General features: G+C 39.6%; 1 protein-coding gene across 3 annotated transcripts in view; it reads right to left on the minus strand.

The window, feature by feature from the left end:
• The window catches only part of CA10 (carbonic anhydrase 10), a 313,290-nt gene that overhangs the window by 220,657 nt on the left and 70,570 nt on the right, over positions 1-22,063 (minus strand). The gene's annotated exons all lie outside the window — the stretch shown is intronic.

The raw sequence follows: 22,063 nt of genomic DNA on the forward strand, positions 1-22,063 counted from the left end.
CTCATCTCACTAGAGGAGGAAAGTAAATGAATCTTTAAAAAATATGAAACAGAATTAGAAGTATAGAACTGCATTTCTAAGCTTTGATAATTATATAAGCATTTGAAGTTACTTCACATGGTTTCTGATATAACCAGAATCCCCCAACCCACTCTTCCATGTAATTATAGCACAATAATTCACATCTGTTTGTTGTTTCCTTTACACACAGCACTAATCTATTAAAAATCCTTTTTAACATATTCTATAATACTTGAACACACACAAACCTGTAACTCCTGTTCCTTTAACTGGAGAGAGAAACAAGGTGGGTGAGGTAATATCTTTTATTGGACCAACTTCTGATGGGGAGAGAAAGACAAGCTTTCTAGCTATACAGAGCTCTACTTCAGGTCTGGAAAAGGTCCTCAGTGTCAGCTAAATATACAGCTAAATTACTTTAACTACTCAGCAATTAGGAGATTAGAAAAATTCCCATTTTAGAGGACAATGTGATATACATCCTATTGGAGTACAACACACATTTCAACATAAATGCAAACAGACAAACAAACCAATCCTACAGTCCTTGTATTCAAACTCTGCTTTCACTGATCGAGAAATTATTTGATTACGGTGTAATAAGTACCTTCATAGAGAGAAAAGACCAGTTTCTAAAGGGCTCTTTAATCTAGCAGAGAAAAATGTAACTAGAATTAATGCCTGGAAATTAAAGCCAGAAAAAATCATATGAGAAATAAAGCTCTTTTTTTTTTTTAACAGAGGCAGTGATTAACCATTGGAACAAACTATCAAGTAAGTGTTGAATTCTCCACTTCTTGATCTCTTCAAATCAAGACTGCATGGCTTTCTGGAAGAGATGGTTTAGTCAAGACAGGGGTAACTGGGTGAAAAATCTATGGACTGAATGATATAGGACGTTAGACTAAATGTCTGGCCTTGAAATCTCTGACTGTAAACCTGCAGTGAAAGCTCTGACTGATTAAGGCTCCACTATCAGGCTCACATTGTTTCCCCTTTAAAAGGAAAGACTGGTACCAACAACCCCAGTATGATCAGTTCCTTTATTCTCTAGAATGCTGATGTTTTGAAGTGTTTTTGTAGCATTGTCTCGTCTCCCTGTGTTTTGCACTGTACTCTTTTAGAAATAACACTTGGAATGAAGGGGAGCATGGGAGGTTATGTCATATTTTGCTCTGCTGAACTGTATGAGTCATTTATCCACCTTTTAAACCAAAATTATCTAGATGATTTGTAATCTGAGAGTTTGTCTTTGCTGCCAGTTTTCATGTCATCAGCAAATGTAACCACTATTGAAAGCATTCTGAATGAGGGCATCCATAGCCAAACCTTCTGTTTTCCCTCTAAAATACTACTTTCCCCACTGACACCTTCCTCCTTCTGTCATCAGGCAAAGTTTGAATTAAATTTAACACGTGCTCTCTCTTGGACCACGTCTGCAGATTTTGCTGATCAATTTTTTATGTTGTACATTATTAAAAAGATTCTGAAACTCAGATACATTATATTCGCTGGAAAGTTTCTTCTTTCTCTAATGAATTCAATCATGTACTCTGCTTAAGAAACTCAAAGCCTATTTGAACAATCCTTTTACATGAATCTAAGCCTACTGTTATTCGTAACACTAGATATTTTCTTCTCTTGTGGTTATTTATATTTAATTGATTTTTAAATCTTATGTAAAAGACAAAAAAGAGCAAGATTCAACCTCTAGATGTGCATTACTCAAGATGAGAGCCAGATTTTCAAAAGTCCTTAGCACTTATTTCAGCACCTTTCAAAAAAAAATAAAAATCTTAGCATCCAGCAACTCCCCACTGAGAAGAGTGGGGCCTGCTTTTGAAAATCTGGCAATTTCATTTGGGGCTCTAGATTGAAGTTTAGCTCTTTAGAAAAATATGCCCCAATTGTGGGTGCTGAGCATGATTGGTAATTATTTATATCAGGGGTTGGCAGCCTTTCAGAAGTGGTGTGCCAAGTCTTCATTTATTCACTCTAATTTAAGTTTTGCGTGCCAGTAATACATTTTAACATTTTTAGAAGGTCTCTTTCTAGAAGTCTATAATATAGAACTAAACTATTGTTGTATGTAAAGTAAACAAGGTTTTTAAAATGTTTAAGAAGCTTCATTTAAAATTAAATTAAAATGCAGAACCCCCTGAACCAGTGGCCAGGACCTGGGTACTCTGAGTGCCACTGAAAATCAGTTTATGTGCCGTCTTTGGCACACATAGCATAAGGCGCCTACCCCTGATTTATATGCTTATGACTTTTAAAGGGACAAGGTGAGTGATGTCATATCGTTTATTGGACCGACTTCTGTTGGTGCAAGAGTTCTGTGTAGCTTGAAAGCTTGTCTCTTTCATCAACAGAAGTTGGTCCAATAAATGATACTACCTGACCCACCCTGTGTCTCTAATATCCTGGGACCAAGATGCCTATAACAACATAGCAAACAACGTATGACTTAAGAAAAATCTCATGGGTTTTTGGGAGAATGGGACATGGGGAAGGGACTTACTCAAGCTTTTAACGCTTTGGGGTTTCAATAGTGAAAATAATACAGTACTTCTTAGCAAATCAGAAAATTCTTAAGCTCATTTTAGGTTCCATTTTCTGCTCCAAAAAACTTCAGGGAGCCATTGCTTAATAAGACTCAGTATAGTAGAGGAGGAAAACTAACATTGTGGACCAAGTTCTAAATTGCTGTAGTGTAGTTAGTAGGCTCCATTGAAGTCAATGGAGCTGTGCTGTTTTATATCGAATAAGGATCTGGTCCTACCACTTTTTAATCTTCTCACTGGTTTTCAGATATACCAAATTTAGCCTTAAGCACACCTTACATTCTGGATGAGCTCCAAGATAATCAGATGGACCCTTTTGCTCCTCCTCTAGCAAAATACCTTTCTTTCCAACTCAATAACTTCAAGATCAAGTTCGTCAATTCTTCTTATCATTTGCTGAGACTATATATGGTAGCCTCTTTGCCTTTAAAAATTGTCCAGTATTTCACAGGAGACTAGACGGTTTTCTAAACAGATTTTTATGAGCCTGCCTCTCCCCCCCCAGCTTCCAGAGTGAGCCAATTAAATCCTCCATTTCATAACATTCTGGACCTGAATCTTCTTTACTCTCTATTTACAGCAAATGTCACAATCCTTACTTGTCCTCCTCAGAAACAAGGCCAAGTTCATCCATTGTTGTCAATGAGTTACATTGGTGTATAAGTTCAGCCCTGGCAGATGATTTCTCCTCTGAATTGAGGGAGCTATTGCTCTTTTGTCCTTGGTTTTGGCATCCTTTCCTTTCTTTGGATTGCATACAAGTCCAATAAAAGTAGTCACTAACTAAAAGCTCAGCTCCAGTTAAGTATGACTTGAGCCTGTGCATGTCTCACACAGGGGCATCCCCTAACATGCATGATACTAAATGATCTATAGGCCTGGATTCATTTTCCAATACCTTCTTCTCAAACCAGCATTTGGGATCCTGGCATTTTTTCAGTATAGAAACATGAGATTCCTTTGACTTCTCCTTCCCTTCCCTTGTCCTTGAAATAAACAGGACTATAAAATCTCTGCCGATTTCCTTACACTTCCCCGTGAGGAATTATGAAGTCGTTTATATCATCCTCAGTCTCTTGACAGACTGTTAACACTTCCAGAGAATCTCTGTTCCAAGGACCTTCCAGCACTGCATTTTACTCTCCAGGAAAATGTAGCCAAGGGCACATCAAATCCCTGGGCTTGATTTACGCTAGCCTAAAAAGGGAGATACCATTTGCATGTCCCTGCACGGCAGTGAAGATTGATTCCAGTAGAAGGAAGGGCAGGCAAGTGCTACATTGTAGACAGCTGCCACCCCTTAGCAGTCTGTTAGGTTATAACTGGACTCCACAGAAGCCCCACAAAGGAAGCTGAGCAGGGGATGTACTGAACTGACATATTCCCCAGCTGCCCCAGCCTCGATCACTATTTGGTCAGCATCATCTACTTGTGGGATTCCACTAACAGCATAGATGCCCCCTTGGCAGTGGTGAGGTTGCAATCCTTTTGTGGGACTTTTATCCCCTCTCCTATTCTTCAGCTGAGAGCCCTGCACTCTGAACTAAGGCGTATCTAAGTAGAAAAGCACAAGCCTGACTGAAAATGTCTTTTAGAACACAAGCAAATGAATGTGGTGGTCTCAGTTACCCCGCTAACGGAAATCCCCTTGTGGCAGTCCTAATTTAATGCAAACCTTCTAATTAATGTCCAAATTTAAATGATATATAAAAAAACAGCTGAATTCATCTTTTAAAATTATTTCCACTAAAAACTCTTTTGCTTACTTGATGCTAAATGCAGATAGTCAAGAAAGCAGTAGGCAAGCTTACTTGCTGTACCACTGTACACTAATTAAACATTTTAGTGCAGAGATCGGCATAATTAAAGAATTAGCAAACAATGATGAGAACATAGGATAATTTGTAATATCAGCGCATTGATGCATTGGGCCCAGATACTGTAATTTGATTGGCAGTATTTTATTAAGTTTTGGCAGCATTTATGTAGGCTGGGAGCTCCTTTATGAAGCTCTAGCACATTAATCCAAGCTCCAGCTCTCGTTAATACTGATGAGTGAAGGCAGTTAATTCAATTATGTATGAAGTACTGCTGATTAAATAATATTTCACTTCTTGCTATAGAATTAGCTCTGCTTTATTAACACCACCATTGTCTCCAACACTGAATGTCAGAGGGACCTTTTCTCAACCATGCCTTTGATTTTTACCATCTGTTCAACCATCCTGGTTGCCTATGTACCACTAGTAACTCCTGTCATATTGTGCAGACACTCACTGGCTTTTGAGAACTTCTGCTATCATTCCCAAATGTCTGTGTGATGTCAGAAAACTTTTATTCCTCCGCAGAATATACTGTATACGCTCTACAGAAATCTTTAACGGAACTTTCCAACACAAAACATTTTCCCACTCAGTGGGAAAGTAGGAGATAAATAATACAGACTAGCACATTTTGGACAGGTGTCATCTTATGAATAAAGTGCAACAGCATTTGAGAATACATTTGTTGTTGATTTTAACGCTTGTTTTAATATAGTTTGAAGGCTCGCTGTACTAGATGCTGTTCAAACATAAGACACCATGAAGAGATCGCTTACAGTTTAAGCAGACAAGACAGACAATGAGTGAGAGAAAGGAAGATGTATTAATGGGAGACTGAGGCCCAGAGGAATTCAGTCACCTGAGGTCACACAGGAAGTTTGTAGCACACACACAAAATAAACCTGTATCTCTCAAACACTTGTCCAGTGTCTTCACCAGAAGGACCACCTATCTTCTGCAACCTGAGTTAGCAGATCTTTGTGAATGATCCAAAATAACTCTGATCCCTGAAGTTAACTTGTCTTTTAAAAGATTATATGCATTATTAATTTCAAGGCATGGGGTCGATTCTGATCCTACTTACACCAGTGCAACTCCATTGACTTCAGTGGAGATATTACTGATCTATACTGGGACATGGTCAGATTCGGACATTGAACATGGTCTTTGATCCTTCACAAAGGGTTGCTATGAATTTTTAAAACAAGTCAAAGCCAGGTGCATGGCAACAGAAATGTCCTTAGTATGAAATATAGCACAACTAGCATAGTACAGAATCATGAATGGTAATATACAAGATGCAGAAAGTGAATAGCATCAACCACCATTGTTAAAACTGCACTGCACTAGAAGCTGCACAAAACCACCTTTTATTGTTTGGTGGAATACTGAGCAAACCTTTTCACCACTGTCTGTTAGTGTGTGGGGAACACCAAATTCAATGGGAGTTGAGGGCACTCAGCACTTTGCAGTATTGGCCTCTTATTGTTCTGGCTATAACTGACTCTTGTTCAACAGGAATATTCCTGGGATGAGCTTTCTGGCTATGGGTCTGCTGCTGCCTACAGTGATCAATGACAAATCTCCCAGTGTCTTCAGTAGAAGCAGGATTAGGGCCTATATGATTTTTTTTCCTAGTGAAATCAAATATATGCTAAACACTGCAATGCACAAGTGACAGAGAAAGGAATCCATACAATTCTTTTAAATAAATTGGTAGAAAGTATCAAGTATGATGAGTATACCACAATATAGTATCTTCCATGTATAGCAGAATGATAAAGGAGCAACATTATCCTTACACAGTGACTTTATTGAACAGGAAACCCACAGCAATGACACCCAATATCTGTACTTTCTTTTCATTTTAATTGCACACTGGGCCCACAACAAAACCAGCCTTTGTAATTTATATAAACCACACAACTAAATAAGTGCTATGATTGGCAGGCAGAGAGGGAAGCATTTATTGAACAACTGTTCAATTTCGATGAATCAGACATTTCTTAATCCAAACTGCAAGAATACCAACCATTGGGATTATAGAGGGAAAAGAAAGACCTTTAATTAATGTTATTAATTATGTTGACAGTCTTTCCCTTGGTGCTCTAATAATTAAAATGTTCTGGGAGAGAGAACTGGCAGGAACCCAAACAATGCATTTTTAACCCTGCTTTGAGACAAACATATATGACAGGGGTAGGCAACCTATGGCACAAGTGCCGAAGGCGGCACGCGAGCTGATTTTCAGTGGCACTCAGACCGCCTGGGTCCTGGCCACCGGCCCAGGAGTCTCTGCATTTTAATTTAATTTTAAATGAACCTTCTTAAACATTTTAAAAAACTTAGTTACTTTACATACAACAATAGTTTAGTTATATATTATAGACTTCTAGAAAAAGACCTTCTAAAAATGTTAAAATGTATGACTGGCACGCGAAACCTTAAATCAGAGTGAATAAATGAAGACTCGGCACACCACTTCTGAAAGGTTGCCGACCCCTGATATATGACATAAGATCAGTTCCAAAAGAAATGCAAGTTAATGACCAATACACTAGTATCATGCATCCTAGAGAGGCAGCATAGTGGATAAGGCACTGCACTAGGAGTCCAGAGACCTGGATTCTCTTTCAGGCTCTGCCACTGACGTACTGAGTGACCTTGAGCAAATTACTTATCTCTTCCTCCCACCTACCTCCATATTGTGCGTCATTTCTATTTAGACTCTAAACTCTTCAGTGCAGAGACTCTCTCTTATGTGTAAGACTTGGTTAGCATGTTAAAGACGCTGTCCAGTACAGATTTCCTCATTAAAAACGACTATAAAACCTCCAAAAGAAACAAATAGCAGACTAATCATTATCCACACAGTTGTCATACATTTTTGCAACACCTTCCACCATAGGGAGAGACATGATTGTGCATATCTAATCAATAAACATTAAACATCAGTCCAAATTGGGAGAAGACTATTTTAGCTGAAATCTAGGTCTCAAATGGCATGTGCATTCATAAAACTAGCTTTTCCAGTTGCCTTTTAGTATTTCATTTTTACTGGAATCTCTTCAGAAAAGTAGTAATACAAGAGTGACCTATATACTCTCACAAACAAACATATCAGAAAAAAAATCACTGTCATTCTTTGCAATTCCAACCTTTTTATTTCATTTTGATATTACTTCACAACCATTAATTACTCCTTACATTTCCCTGCCTGAGGGAGACAAGTATTTCCTCATTTTACAGTGGGGAAAGTAAGTGACTTGCCTAAGACCTTGAAAGGAGTTAGTGAGAGGGCAGGTAAGCTGTGTTGTAGTCTTCTGACCAAACCATGTAACTATGCCTCTCTTTTCAAGCTGCAATGACACCTTTTACTCTATAAAAGCATAATTTATTAGTAGTAATTAAGTCACTTCTTAATACGACATGGAAAATGCCATGCTTGGTATTTTTCTTATTTCAAGTTGCAGTGAATTTTTATAAACTATTAAAACAAATATCCCATGAACAGGGATGCAAAGGGACAGAAGTTGGAAGGCCTTAACTCATCCCTCCATAGTACTACATTTCTTTTTTAAGCAACTTTTTTATAGACTCTGATGATTACAACTTAAAAATATAAGTCTGATGGACAAGTGTCTAGAGAACAAAGAAATAAGCTACAGCATAGGCTCGTACATACTTAATAACCTGTTTCAGCTTAATGAAAAACATTTCCAGAACCATTCACAGGAGATATATACACAAATCCCAGATTATGCTAATAGAGTTTGAGCTGCACACACATTGGCTCATTCACACCACTGCAAAACATATCCAGGAGAGCAATTCAGAAATAAATTATAAATGGAACCAATACATAGTTTGTGCACCTCGTTAAAATTGCAGCCAATTCCTACCCCGACTGCAGCAACACCACAAAGCCACCAGCACCTTGGATTAGGGGAACATAAAAGAGAGAGAGAGAAAGAGATGAAAACAGCATATTTCCTTGGAAACCCATGTGATCAGCACATCTGTCTCACCTTATCCCTTTCTGTTAGAGAACAATTACTCTTGTGAAGTAGCATGGGGGCATTTCAGCTTTTGTCATTGAATAAGGTACTGAAGGGGTGCTTTCTGCTCTGGTGTTCACAAACCATTCAGAAAGCAAGACAGGAAATGACTTAGAGTGCCTCCCACGGCACCTAAAATTTGTCACACAGATTAAAGAAAAACCTACCATATTTATCATAAAAATGTGCAGTGAAGTATTAAGCAGATAGCCTTTTTGGCCAGGAGATGCATAGAAAACTGAGGATCTAAGTGACAAAACAGCCATACTGTAACACATGAAATTCAATAGCTGCTGTATTTGATGCTAAACTTGATCTTAATATAGTCACAGTGTTTACTTCAAATTCTGGAGTCTAATTTCCATGTGATTAATTGTTTCCTTTAAAATAAAATTTAAGGTTTGTTCTAGGGATGTTCTATGCTCTTTCTTTAGATTGAATAAAAACCCACTTTATTTTCTAGTCTTGTAGTCATATTCGGACCTGATACACCTTCACTGAAATAAATGATGCCTGCTTACCAGGGCTACCTTTGGCTTTTCTCCCCTTCTCCACTCATGAACCAGCAAAGAGAAACATGCACTAGAACAGATTGGATTGTCTAAACCAGCAGAGGGCCCCGAAGCAAGCAGTTATGCAGCAGACAGACATCTAAGTAGCTGCAGTTATCTGCAAATCAATTACAATAGTCTATTAAAGAGTCTGAAGGACAAATAGTAAACTGGAAAACTACAGGTCAAGAACTGTAATGCTTTTTGAAGTAGGGTTGCTGACAGTGCTGTAATATTACTGTGAACTTAATTACTAAACCAGCAACTATCTGAAGAAGTGCTTACACGCTTACGTCAGTGGTAGTCTAAATAACTACTAAGTTTTGTCTTTATTAAAGCCGTTGAACCAAAATGATTAGAAGATGTTACAGACAAAGGAAACTAATTAGTTCAAATGTTTAAATATAAATTTACCATTGGGCTGAGACCAAGTGTGGACTTTTTCAGTCACAAAAGATTTTGTTTGTTTGTTTTTTGGAGAAATTTAGGATCAGCTGGAAAAGGGAGATCACAATGGAAATCACTGTTATCTTTGCATTATTATTAAATATATTTAGACTGCTGTAGTATCCAAAACACACTGAGGGCCAAACACAGGCCCTGATTCTCCTCTCATTTACCTCTGTGTTAATCTAGAGTAACTCCATTGAAAGCAATGGAATTACACCACTTTAAAACTGATGTGAGAGGAGAATCAGGCCCACAGACCCTACATTTAGCATAAGGAATAAGGAACAATGTAGGCTGCAAAAGCTGATTCATTTCCTATTTCAGAATTATATTTCCGAAAGCTCAGATATCTCTAAAAGGTTGCCTCCACCTTCTGAAAACATACACAACACAATTTATTTTTAGAGATGTACAGAAATCTCTTGCTTGCATAGCAAATCAGGCATATGCTCCTGGATCTACATGCCAGTTTTGTGAGAGTTCAAGATTTCTGTGTTTTTTCCTTTAATTAACCAGAACAATTTTTCCATTAATTCTGTGAAAGCAAAAAGCAGTGTGCAGAAAACTGCATTTTCCTTGGACACAACTCCCCGCTGCCCCTAGATGAACCGCAACTGGAAATCCTTCTACTGTTGACCTTCCTACACTGCTGTGTGGGACGCTATCCCTCCTTAGAAAGGGTCTGATTTAATCAAACTAGTTAAGCATACACTTACTTTTATGCGTGATAGCTTAAAGAGACTACCTTATATGCTTAAGGATAGGTACATGCTTAAGTATCTTACCGAATCAGAGCCAAAATGTGCAACTTTTCTCCTTTCCCTTGCCATCTTCTGCACAATATGGATATGTTGCTCCTATACCCGCCAAGACCTCTAACTCCTCCTTTTGATCAGCACCACTGCTCTTCATTCTGCCTGCACAGGAATACTGTGTACTGCCAGTTCCATTTTAAACAAGAGGAGCAAATATTCAACTTCCTATGATCTTTTTATCAAATGAATAATCTTCAGTAGATTCAACACCACTTTCTTTTAATGTCTGTCCCTGTGAATTCCTTATACCACAAAACCCAAAGAGGATAACTTAAAAAAAATTTAAATATACTCCATCTTCCTCACTCCTATGATCTTTTCTTCTTCCCGATTTATTGTCATCATCAACTAAAAAGAAACACTCTTTTCATCTGTCACTATCATCTTCACTGAGAATTCCCTTGAGGCCACTTCTTCCTTGATACACAGAATACTTGTTTTTACTCTCTAAAAAATCTTTCAATAAGTCTTTATTTAAACCACTCCATTGGAACATTCTGTTATTAAAAATCATAGGGAGTCATTTAATTTTAGCTTGGTGAAAATTACTGACTTTTAATCAACTTACTTCAGTTACAGAACAGAATTATTATGCTTCCTCCATGGCTTGTGTAAAAATGAAATTTTAGTGATCTCTAATACTTTGCTCAATTACAGCAAAAGTTACTCAACCTTAATTTGGAGTTATTCGACCAAATGCCATTTGCTATAGAAAAATGGACATCTTGAATAACTCCACTGACTGTAACCAAGACGGGAATTTGACCTTCTGTATCCATCAACACACAAAACAACTGTATGACACAATGCTCTCTGAGTTGGACACGTTGGTCCCAATCATTCTGCCCTAGAAAAAGATCCACATGAGGGGAATATTTAACTGGAAAATACATTCAATTTCTAAGGCACCCTCCTTAGACTGTGGATGGGGCTGCATAGGGGCAGAAAGGCAGAAGCAATCTTGTCTCTGATGCTGCATGGCCATCTCATGAGCCATGTAAACACTGATAGATTAATTCCAGTCGTGTACCATACACACAGCCCCCACACTGAGGGGTAAAGAAACTGAAAAGAATGAGTTAATCTGGCATAGGAGTTAAACTGAAATGCATAAGAAGAAATGAAGTACAAATATGCAGACAGGAAACAAAGATTTGGTGAAAGCACAATCCCCACCCTGCAGTACAAATAAAAAAAATTAGGACAAAGTTGTTGATGATTTGTTGGCTGACATTAACATAGCCTTGTATAAACTCATCACATTAGCTTATTTTCCCATTTTCCTGCAGCTCATTTCTAGGAAACTCATTTCTGAAAGGCTAAATCCTTTAAGAAAGATACTCACAGTAGTTACTCATGGAAAAACATAAAACAAAATGTAAACAAGTTGACAGTCTATTGCCAGGACAATGCTGGAAATAAGATATGCATTTCAAGGGTCCTTTCCCTTCTTAAATAAATAAATCAGATAATCTCCTTATGATGATTTATTTGTACATCTAAATGCAGAAGTGTCATTTATCATTCACAATGCAATATACCCATCCCCACACATCATATAAATTCACTGAGTTATGCTTCCTCTTGTACTATAATTTACATCTCTTGTTTTTCAACTACTAAATTCCAATCATAGGTATACCATTTCCCCTGTATTATCCCTTAACTGTAAGTTTCACAAAATGAAAGTTACTGATAAATATGCTTTAGAATCGTAGAATCATAGAATATCAGGGTTGGAAGGGACCTCGGGAGGTCATCTAGTCCAACCCCCTGCTCAATGCAGGACCAATTCCCAACTAAATCATCCCAGCCAGGGCTTTGTCAAACCTGACCTTAAAAACCTCCCTAGGTAACCCATAGATTATAGAGTACAAAACAAAATGTTTAAATACAATTTATATTATATATATATATGGCATCAACATATTATGCCATATATATATTATATATATATATGGCATCAACATTCATGTCATAAATTGCCAAGCCATGTAATAAACTGCATTTACGATTAACCTGTAACCATATTACCCGCACTGTGCCTGCCAGCCTATTTGCCCCAGAACTTATTCTAAGCTACCACACCTCTCTGCAACTTGAAACTGCTGCCATTTTCTTTTTTAAAATACCCAAGGAATATTTCTATTTCCCCTGAAATGCAGTATTTCTTCCACAAACTATACTGGTCAATGGACTATCATTGAATCACAGACATGTGGGCCTGGAACGGCCCTTGAGAAGTCATCAAGTCCAGCCCCCCATGCTAAGGCAGGACCAAGTAAACCTGGACCATCTCTGACAGGCGTTTGTCCAACCTGTGCTTAAAAACCTCCGATAATAGGGATTCTACAACCTCCCTTGGAAGTCTATTCCAATGCTTAACTACTCTTATAGCTAGAAAGTCCCTCCTGATATCTAACCTAAATCTCCCATGCAGCAGATTAACTCTATTCCTTCTTTTTCTACCTTCAGTGGACATGGAAAACAATTGAATACTCTCCTCTTTATAACAGACTTTAACATACAGTAACTCCTCACTTAAAGTCATCCCAGTTAATGTTGTTTCGTTGTTACATTGCTTATCAATTAGAGAACATGCTCATTTAAAGTTGCGCAATGCTCCCTTATAACGTTGTTTGGCAGCCGCCTGCTTTGTCCACTGCTTGCAGAAGAACAGCCCGCTGGAGCTAGCTTATGGGGGCTTGGAACCAGGGTGTACCATCAGCCCCGCTATCAGCTCCCCACTCCCCTAAGTTCCCTGGGCAGTAGCCACCCAGTTGCTGGCAGTTCAGCTGTCCCTCCCCCCAATGCCATGTGCTGCTCCTGCCCTCTGCCTTGGAGCTGCTCCCGGGAGCCTCCTGCTTCCTGTGCGGGGGGAGGAAGGCTAATGTCAGGGTGTTCCCTGCCTCCCCGCTCCTGCCCCCTGCTTACTCCATCTCCATAGAGCAGGGGGGATACACGACAGGGCTCAGGATGGAGGGAGCTTGCTGCCAGCAGCTGCTGTCTCAACTTGCTGATCTACTTAAAAAGGCTATGTACTTAGAGTGGTGTCAGTGTACTTAAAGGGGCAATGCGCATCTCTCTCTCTCACACACACACACACACACACACACACACACACACACACACACACACACACACACACAGTGTGTCTCTGTTTGCCATGCTGTCTCCCCTCCCTCTATCTGAGCTGCCTTGTAGAGCGTGAGGCTACATTAACAACATGTTAACTCGTGAGGGCTCAGCTGAGTGCTGGTTCATCATTTAGCAGTAAGGCATTCCCTGGGAAATATCCCACCCTCTTCCATCCTCTGACTTCACCACCTCAACCAAGCTTCACAATCATCATTGCTGTGTACAGTATTAAATTGTTTCAAACTTGTGTGTGCACGCGCGTAAAATATATATAATGTCTTTTGTCTGGTGAAAGAAATTTCCCTGGAACCTAGACCCCGCCTATTTACATTAATTCTTATGGGGAAATTGGATTCATTTAACATCGTTTCGCTTAAAGTTGCATTTTTCAGGAACATAACTACAACATTAAGCGAAGAGTTAAAGTATTTGAACACTGTTATCAGGTCCCAACATAGTGTTTTCTCAAGGCTAAGCATGCCCAGCATTTTTAACTTTTGTCCCTAGGTCAGGTATTCTAAACCTTTTATTATTTTTGCAGCTCTCCTCTAGACTCTCTCTAATTTGTCCACATCTTTCCTAAAGTGTGGCACCCTGAACTGGACACAGTACTGAGCTGAGACCTCACCAGTGCTGAGCAGAGTGGGACAATGTGATGTTCTATACCTTGGGGGAATACCCAGCACCCCTATGTTCATCCTTATAAAATGACTGTGGTATCCAATGCAAAGTTTGTCATGTTGGGTGTCTTCGGAAGGCTCATGATGCACTGAACATTGTTGTTATAGTGATGTTATAGTAATGATAACTATATACATGAAATAATAACCTATGAGGTTGAAAATGTATCTTCATGGCTTAAAGCAAGCCCAGGCAAAAACTCTCCAAAAGCAGAGGGACAGTTCAACACCTCATCAGAGCATGTACGGGAAAAACCCAGCCCAGCCTCACAGGAACAAAGGACACTGGCCTAGGCAACAACAAAGGATCTGTTGGACTCTCGAGTGAGTCACCCCCCTTCCTTTGGTCAGTTTGGGACCTGACTCTGAAGGAGGGGAGCAAAGCCAAGAAAGAACATGATAAAAGGGAGAGACGTTTGCTGTGCTCTTCCTCTCTCTTCCACCTACATCTATGGACACCACCAAGCAACTGAAGCGCCGATCAAAGGTGAGAGCCTGGCTGAAGGGCAACCAGCCAGCCCGTCGTGAGAAGCATCTAAGTTTATAAGGGCACTGAAAGTGTTAAGATCAGCTTAGAATGCGTTTTTGCTTTTATTTCATTTGACCAAATCTGACTACTTGTGTTCTGACTTACAATCACTTAAAATCTATCTTTCTGGTTAATAAATCTGTTTATTCTATCTAAAGCAGTGTGTTTGGTTTGAAGCATGTCAGAGACTCCCTTGGGAAAACAAGCCTGGTACATATCAATTTCTTTGTTAAACTGACGCACTCATATCAGGTTGCAGTGTCCAGCGGGCATAACTGGACACTGCAAGATGGAGGTTCCTAGAGTTGTGTCTGGGACCGGAGATATTGGCTAGTGTCACTTGGTTGCACAATCCAAGGAGCAGCTTACATGCCAGAGGCTGTGCGTGAACAGCCGAGGAGTGGGGGTTCTCACAGCAGAGCAGGGTAAGCCTGGCTCCCAGAATCAAGGATTGGAGTCACCAGTCTGGATATCATCAGAGGAATGTCAAGACAATTACCCCCCAAGTCTTACATACAACACTCTTGTTAAAACAGCCCAGAATTATATTAGTTTTTTTGCAACTGCATCACATTGTTGACTCCAATTCAATTTGTGATCCAATTATAAGATCTGGGCCCTATTCTGCAGTACTACCACCTAGCCAGTTATTTCCCATTTTGTAGCTGCGCATTTGATTTTTCCTTCCTAATTGAAATACATCATACTTTCTCTTACTGAATTTCATCTTGATGAATTCAGATCAATTTATCAATTTGTCAAGGTCCTTTTGAATTCTAATTCTGTTCTCCAAAGTGCTTTCAACTCTTCACAGCTTGGTATCATCTGTAAATTATATAAGCATTCTCTCCACTCCATCATCCACAGTCATTAATGAAAACACTGAATAGTACTGGACTTGGGGAGTGACCCCTGAGGGACCTCGCTAGATATTCCCTCCCAGTTTGACATGAAACATTGATAACTATTCTTTGAGTACAGTCTTTCAACCAGTTGGGCACCCACCTTATGGTAATTTAACTTGGGCCACATTTCCCTAGTTTGCTTATGAGAATGTCATGTGGGACTGTATCAAAAGCCTTACTAAAATTGAGGGGAAGGAGAGGGATCTCCATTGGCACAGAGCCAAGATAGACTCCTACGTTAGATCCTCTTGCTGCCAGCATAGAAAGAGGTGTAACCAACATGCCCATATGCTCCACCAATCCATGGCTACAGCTTTGCTTTCCTGGGACTGTGAACAGCTAGCATAAATGAGAGATGCTCCCAGACTGCTTTAATTTATGTGAGGGGACTGATTCTGTCCACAGAACCCCCAGGATCACACAGTACACAAAGATAGGCTTTACACCCCTTTTCTCTTCAGCTTCACAGGCATGTGCTATTTGCAAATTCATTAGACTCCAGGATCTGGCCATTTGTCTGTCTAGAAAGTTAAGCCACAGAAATAATGCACTTGATAATATAGCACAATACACTATAGTTCAGGAAATCTAACTATAAGGGTGCAGTGGATAAGAGAAATTTTTTTTCAAAACACTGATGAAAATATTTCATCATCAAAACCAGTTGACATTCTGATAGTTGCTTGCTTCTAAATGAAAAGGTAAGAACCCTCTCTTCTCCAATTATGAACAGCATGCTCCAAAAATCTCTTGCTCTAAATACACAGCCTAGCAATAGCAGCATGAACTAACTAGTGAAAGGTGTCTTTATGTACATTATATGTGAACACCAATACAGCTCATGTTGCATAACAAGGTCAAGCAGGAAATTGAAAATTAAATGCCAGTATTACATTAGCAGTTTTCTGAAGGGCACTTGAGAAAACAGTTTGCCAGAAATCTTCCCAGTTTACACACACACACACACACACAGAGGAATGTCATTCACTTTTATTCATTTCATCATACTTTCTATGACATTCAACATTCTCTGGGTTTCCTTTTAACATTTTTAAACCCATACTTAATACAAAAAATCAAAGGAGCAGGGAATGCTGCTCTAGGGATTAAGGGTCATATTTTCAAAAGTGCTTAAATGACAACGGAGCCCAAGTTCCACTTTCAATACTAAAAAGAACGAGGCGTATTTGTGGTACCTTAGGGCTGGGCTACACTGGGGGGGAATAGCGTAGCTAAAGTCGACGTTATCTTATTTCGACTTACCTCCTGTCCTCATGGCGCGGGATCGACGGCCGCGGCTCCCCCGTCGACTCCGCTTCCGACACTCGACCTGGTGGAGTTCCGGAGTCAATGGGAGCGCGTTTGGGGATCGATATTTCTCGTCTAGACGAGACGCGATAGATCGATCCCCGATAGATCGATCACTACCCGCCAATCCGGCAGGTAGTCTGGACGTACCCTTAGAGACTAACAAATTTATTTGAGCATAATCTTTTATGGACTAAAATCCACTTCATCAGATGCATGCAGTGGAAAATACAGTAGGAAGATATATATACACAGAGGACATGAAAAAATGGGTGTTGCCATATTAACTATAACAAGGGTAATCAGTTAAGGTGGGCTATTATCAGCAGAAGAAAAAAAAACTTTGTAGTAAATCAGGATGGCCCATTTCCAACAGTTGACAAGAAGGTGTGAGTGACAGTAGGGGGAAAATTAGCATGGGGAAATAGGTTTTTACTTTGTGTAATAACCCATCCACTCCCAGTCTTTATTCAAGCCTAATTTAATGGTGTCAAGTTTGCACGTTAATTCCAATTCTGCATTTTCTCGTTGGGATCTGTTTTTGAAGTTTTTTTGTTGGAGTATTGCAACTCTGAGGTCTCTAATCAAGTGACAGAGAGGCTGAAGTGTTCTCTGACTGGTTTTTTAATGTTATAATTCTCGACGGCTGATTTGTGTCCATTTATTCTTTTGCATAGAGACTGTCCGGTTTGGCCAATGTACATGGCAGAGGGGCATTACTGGCACATGATGGCATATATCACATTGGTAGATGTGCAGATGAACGAGCCTCTGATAGTGTGGCTTTTGTGATTAGGTCCTATGATGGTGTCCCTTGAATAGATATTGGACAGAGTTGGCAACGGGCTTTGTTGCAAGGATAGGTTCCTGGTTTAGTGTTTTTGTTGTGTGGTGTGTGGTTGCTGGTGAGTATTTGCGTCAGGTTGGGAGGCTGTCTGTAAGCTAGGACTGGCCTGTCTCCCAAGATCTGTGGGAGTGAGGGATCATCCTTTAGGATAGGTTGTTGATCCTTGATGATGCGCTGGAGAGGTTTTAGTTGGGGGCTGAAGGTGATGGCTAGTGGTGTTCTGTTACTTTCTTTGTTGGCCCTGTCCTGTAGTAGGTGACTTCTGGGTACTCTTCTGGCTCTGTCAATCTGTTTCTTCACTTCAGCAGGTGGGTATTGTAGTTGTAAGAATGCTTGATAGAGATCTTGTAGGTGCTTGTCTCTGTCTGAGGGGTTGGAGCAAATGCGGTTGTATCTTAAAGCTTGGCTGTAGACAATGGATTGTGTGGTGTGGTCTGGGTGGAAGCTAGAGGCATGTAGGTAAGTATAGTGGTCAGTAGGTTTCCAGTATAGGGTGGTGATTATGTGACCATTGCTTATTAGCACTGTAGTGTCCAGGAAGTGGATCTCTTGTGTGGACTGGTCCAGGCTGAGGTTGATGGTGGGATGGAAATTGTTGAAATCATGATGGAATTCCTCAAGGGCTTCTTTTCCATGGGTCCAGATGATGAAGATGTTATCAATGTAGGCAAGTAGAGTAGGGGAGTTAGAACAACACTTCCTCAGCTCTCGTCCCCTAAGTCAGCCATAAAAAAGTTGGCATACTGTGGGGCCATGCAGGTACCCATAGCAGTGCCGCTGACTTGAAGGTATACATTGTTCCCAGATGTGAAATAGTTGTGGGTGAGGACAAAGTCACAAAGTTCAGTCACCAGGTTTGCCATGACGTTATCGGGGATACTGTTCCTGATGGCTTGTAGTCCATCTTTGCGTGGAATGTTGGTGTAGAGGGCTTCTGCATCCCTAGTGGCCAGGATGGTGTTTTCTGGAAGATCACCAATGGATTGTAGTTTCCTCAGGAAGTCAGTGGTGTCTCGAAGATAGCTAGGAGTGCTGACCTATATGGTTCCTTACAGAAGCCTATGTCCCACTGACTTTCAGTGAGACTTAGGACCAGATTTACAAAGGATTTTAGGTGCCTACACATGCAGATAGGTGCCTACTGGGATTTACAAAAGTGTCCATCTCCCTGTTTAGACAACTTTGTAAATCTATTCCTAAATCTCACTGAAAAGTCAATGGGACTCAGGTTCCTAAGTCAGTTTTGAAAATGGGACTTGAGCACTTTTGAAAGTCTGACCCCAAATCACTTTAAATGAATTTGCTGAGGCAGGAAAAAAAGTCCTGTTTACAAAGCTGAGCCTGAATTAACGGTTTCCATTTGCATCATGACATTATAAAGCCTGTGCTCTGGAGCTGTTGTAAATTACTCATCGAGTTCTGCAGACTCTACCATACACGCAGAATACTCCTGCACATTTTTTTTTAAAACACAAACGTACAAAGAATTACAGCCACAGCACATCCTTAAACAACTCCACTGGCTCTCCATTAATTTCAGAAACCATTTCAAGACTGCTCCTCATATATTTAAATCCCTTTGTGGGCTTATTCCCATTAACATCCTCTTATACATACGGATGTATAAGAGTGGCAGAATCTGGACTTTTCTTACAAGGATTTGGTGGGCCAAATTTCAATTACACCACTGTAAATTCAGACTAACCCCATACACTATAATGGTTACCTTGGGGACAGCCATATATTTTGTCTTCCCTTTGTTGATGAACAAACCTACTTGTTTTGCTGCATCTATCAAAAGCTCGGTCTTTTCTTCCTTTAAGCAATGTGTTAACTAAACAGGACAATGTCACCAGCAAAAATGAAGTGATCCAGCCTTCAGCATCACAGGCCCTTATGGCAAATTCTTCAGTTGCCTTCTGTGGTTAATTGTCTCATGACACAGTCAAAGACCTGTGCAAACAATAGTGGGGACATAACACACCCTTTCCTGACTCCAGTTGTTTCTGCAAACCATTGGGTGGTGATGTCACCATCTCTGACTGCACATTTGGTATTAACATATAGATCCTTGATTATTATATTTTTGCTGCTTTCTGTACTACACCATAATTTTCCAAAGATGGTCTCTGTACACACTGTCAAAAGCCTTCTAGAAATCTAAAAAAGTTAACAGAAGAGGTGCTTTCACTCCACAGTTTGTTCTATAATATGTCTGAGAATAATATGGTTTGAACATGATCCCAGTGGCCTAAAACCTACTTGTTCCTCTCTAAATTGAAGATCTATTTGTTTCTTGATACAGTCCAGGATTTTCCACATATATTTCCCAGGCAGTGATTCCTCTCCACTTATTGCAGTTGGTAAGGCCATCCTTCTTTAGCAATTTTATTATAAGGCCTTTCTTACACTGGGTTGGCTTCTTTTCTTCATTCCATATTCTATGCAAAAAGAGAAGGAAGTCTGAAGGGCTGTTTTGTCACTTGCTTTAAGCATGTCACCAGTAACGTTATCCTCTCCAGTTGCTTTCCCATTTTTTAAATTTACTGATAACTGTTCTAACTTCTTCCATTGTAATATTTCCTAAATCAATATCAACCTTTAGTGGTAATCTTCATCACATATTTCTAATAATTCGCTCAGGCATGGTCTATTTAAAATAACCTGAAAACATTCTGCTAATCTTCTCCTTTGTTGTTCTTCTGTACTAAGAGTCTTTCCATTTGCATCTAATAGGCCCTCCAGTTGCATACCACATTATGTCCAGGAAAGGTCTTCTATCTTTTATAACCCCCATGAATGAGAAAGAACAGACCTCTAACAAACCACAGGAAATCTGAACAGAATGCCTGGAAGAGTCAGTAACAGCCATTTAAAACTACTATGCAATGTCTGCTATATATAAAAACTAAGTAAATATGAGTCAATATGTGTTCAGTATGGGTTTGTCATGAACTGGCTCTGAGTCCCTGGGTAAGGTTTCCTGGCTTAATAAAGATCTCCACATCCCCAGACTTTGACCACAAAATTCTATAAAATGAAAAGAATTCTCACCTTTGATAGATTAAATGTTCTGAATTTAAGACTTAGCTCTCACTGTTTTATATCAGCAAACCTTGGCCAGCCATATCATAAAGGTTCCAGAGTAATTCACATAACTCCAATCTAACCAATTAAAATACTACACCAAATTGCTATGGATTCCCAATCTACAAAGACTGGAGTCAGTAATCTCTTTCCCTCCATATGGGCAACCTATCAGAAATGAGTGAGCTTGGTCCTCCCTATTTCTCCTCCCACATTAATGAATCGTTTACTTATATGAGCTCTCTAATTTCCCCTCTGACATTTTCAAATATTCCCACAATTCTCAGATGTCACATTCTTGCTACACAGTCAAGTTTATCCATTTTAGCTTACATGGACTTGCCTTCTTTGAGAAGTGAATGTATAGTCAAAAATTTAAGGCCAATTCTCCAGAAGGACTATATTTGTCCCTGTCTGTCACCCATTTTGGAAAAGAATTCTGCATTTGTATCAATTCTAGTTACAATGCTAAGAAGAAAGCGCAACCTTTTATGGGTTAAATCCATGCTTGGCATCATATTTTAAAATGATGTAAATCTTCTTTCCCAGTCTTGCGTTGTAGCTGGATGCAGCCTTCAGCATCACAGTCCCTTATGGCTAGACTCAAGTCTTTGGAAAGAAGACGGACACTATTGTTTTGGGGGCATAATCTCTGCTCCAAACCATCAGTTCACCCTTGGGAGCAATCACTTCCAAAGCAACCCAAAAGGGTAGGAGACAAGCTTTTAGCATTGCCTGTTCTATTCAGGTTCATACATTCTTCTCTTCACCATAGTAGCTTTGTGTCTTCCAGAAGTGCATTAAAAAACGAGTAATATTTGTCATGTGTGGTTCATTCTCTCTCATCTGCTCCCCAGAGGAAGAGCTGTATGTGAAATGTATTGTTTCGTTTTGGTAGGGAGGTTATATGTTTGTTTGTTTTTTAATTGTAAGCTGCTATGGGTTTATGACAGGGAAGGCAAGGTCAAAGGAGTGTGCCTTGCACTTGTCTGTTTAGGGTTTGCAGATATCCAGCCTCTCTCTCTCCTCCCTCTCAAATATCATTAATCTTTTATTGCCTAGGTATCAGGATAACGCTGAAATTTCACTCAGAATCTTAACATCACTTTAAATTTTTCTGCAGGCACATCAAAACACACTCTATATGAAATATCATATAAAAGGAGCTAAAAAGTTCACAAACATCCATGACCTTCATCTTACATTTTCAAACAAGCATCTTTGCAAGGCCATCTGCTTCAAATCCCTATTTAAACCCCTCTTTTGCAGTGAAGCCTATTGGCACAA

The sequence above is a fragment of the Mauremys reevesii genome, linkage group 15 (genome assembly GCF_016161935.1).
Source record: "Mauremys reevesii isolate NIE-2019 linkage group 15, ASM1616193v1, whole genome shotgun sequence".
Classification (NCBI taxonomy): Eukaryota; Metazoa; Chordata; order Testudines; family Geoemydidae; genus Mauremys; species Mauremys reevesii.